The following is a 3,032-nucleotide window of genomic DNA, read 5'->3' as shown; positions in this document are numbered from 1 at the left end:
TATATATATATATATATACATATATAAATGAATACATACATATATACATACGTACGTATGTATAAACACACGCACGAACGCACACATGCATACATACATACATACATACATACATACAGACATACATACGTACATACATGCATACATATGTTCATACATACATACATACATACATACATACATATATGCTTACCTATGCATATACACATATACACACACGTATACATACAAAACAGTACATAAAAGCAAACATCGCCATCTAAACACACCGACATAGACACGCTGATAGATGGATGCGCATGCGCACGAGCACATATGACCTGTTTATGTACATACATACATACACACGTACACAGAAATACCACACTCATAACTACACACATACACACATACTCGCACACACGCAGATCGGGTGCAAATAGAACATAAACGCGCACATAAGCGGGTATATGTATATATATATATATATATATATATATATATGTGTGTGTGTGTGTGTGTGTATGTGTATACATACAGACTTTAACTTAGGGATTCACACACATATATATAAAGGCACGCACACACACACACACGGCTCTACACAGTGCTAGTTCACACACAGAACATAGCCAATGAAAAATCTCACACATAATCATATATACAAAATACATATACTTATTGTAAGATACAATGATACGTAACAAATTTCACATGCACATATACACACAAAAAAAATTACACACACACACACACACACACACACACATACATGCGCAAACACACACACACAAACTCACGCACAAATACAAATAATAATTGTCTGACATAATTTCACACACCTTTCTTTTTCTTGCGGCCTCACACATATAAACAACACAAATACACACACACACACATACACACACACGCACACACACGCACATATACACACACACACACATGCACACACACACGCACACATACACACACACACATGCACTCACACATATATTACATTGAAGCATACACGCATGCACGGCACATATATTGCGGCACAGAACGCGTTAATACACATACATACATAATCAGTTGCCTCCACACGCACATACAAATCACACGTACACACGCACACACACGTACATAGATCACATGAATGCACATACATAGACACTGATCCATGGAAGATCAAGCACGCACGCATACATTACAACGGTAATACACACACTCTTACATAACACTGCGCAACACCATCCTCACACATATATACGTGCACGCACACACACACATATATATATGCAGCACGAGTGCACACACACAATCATGCAGAAAACACTAAAAGCGCATACGTGCATTACAACACTAATATAAACACGACAGACAAATAAACACGCATTGGCAGATACACATACACGCATACACAACACTAATGCCCACACTGATGTCACAATTATACACACACACACACACACACACACACACATACTGAAGGCGCATGACTTAGTGGTTAGGGTTATCGACTCACGACCTTACGGCTGTGAGTTCGTTTCCCGGCGGCACGTTGTGTCTCTTCAGCAAGATACTTTATTTCAGGTTGCTCCGTTCCACTCAGCTAGGAAAATGAGTTGTATCAGTAATTGAAAGGGCCAAACTTGTGACATTCTCTGTCATGGCTGAATCTCCCTAAGAACTACGTTAACGGTACACGTGTCTGTGAGGTACACAGCCACTTGCACGTTAATTTCACGAGCAGGCTCTTCCGTTGATCGGATTAACTGATTGGAACATAGCGGTTAAATCTCGCTCAATTCTCACTTTGCCTTTGGAAAAAAGTAAGACACAGGTAATCCAAAGCATAACGTATTCTTAGATGTACTGTGCCTCAATAGGAAAAAAAAAACCCTGAATGAAATGAAACGGTCACGAGTGAAATGCTCTTGATAATAGCTCAGCTCAGTTTTGACTTGGAGAAATGCACGCACTCAGAAACATTTATAAGTAGAATCATATACAAATGCACAAACGGAAACAGTAAATCACACACACACACACACACACATATATGGAGGGATCGCCGTCTGTTTCAAGGAGGAAGATTAAATTATTCGATCAATTGAATTACCTGCTCATTGAATTAGCTTGTAATTGGCTGAATATTCGAAAGACCCATGTACACTTAAGTTAATTCTACCAAAGAATCAAAATGACTCAGTGACAAGGCTGTACTCTACGAATTACAGGTACAGTCAGTCCAACGGTCTTCTACACAGTTTCCGTATCCCCTATTTTAACCGCAAGTTACGGGTTTATACGAGGCAATAAAAAAAATTACATTTGATCAACACGGCACGCAGTCGGATCGAACATAGGACATCGTGGTTGTGAAGTGCATTTCTCTATCATTCAGTCATGCTGCTCCTTTACAGTGAAACATGTCCAGGATCAAAGCTGTAGCTTTTCCTTTTGTCTCTCAAACACACACGCATACACGCACGCATACATGATATTCAATGCTCGCACACCTCACAAAGACACAAGGTTTCTCTCTCTCTCTCTCGCTCTCTTTCTCTCTCTCTCTCTCTCTCTCTGTTTCTATTTCTCTCTCTCTCTCTCACCTCTCCCCACACACACATATGTGAGTGTCGAAGAAAGCAGGATATGTCAGTCAAAAGCAAATACTATCTTTCTGAGTCATAAAACACCGATATAAAAGAAAAAAAAAAACACACACCACAGTAAATGATTGGTGGACGGTGAAAAGAGAGAGTGAGTGAGAGAGAGAGAGGGAGAGGGGGATGGGGATGCAGGGAGAAAGAATGAAGATACAGATTGATAAATGTGTGTGTGTGTGTGTGTGTGTGTGAGTAAGTGTGTGTGCGCCCACGCGCTTTTTCAAAGGTGGTGTCCCAGCATGGTCGCAACTCAATGACTGAGAGAAGCAAAAGGACATCAGTATGTATGTATATATATATATAAATACACATATATACATACTGATGTTCTTTTATATGTATATATACGTACATACTGCTGTCATATATATATATATATATATATATATATATATATATATA

The sequence above is a fragment of the Octopus bimaculoides genome, chromosome 17 (assembly GCF_001194135.2).
Source record: "Octopus bimaculoides isolate UCB-OBI-ISO-001 chromosome 17, ASM119413v2, whole genome shotgun sequence".
NCBI lineage: Eukaryota > Metazoa > Mollusca > Cephalopoda > Octopoda > Octopodidae > Octopus > Octopus bimaculoides.
The sequence above is the reverse complement of the archived record's forward strand: the minus strand, read 5'-3'. Positions refer to the sequence as shown.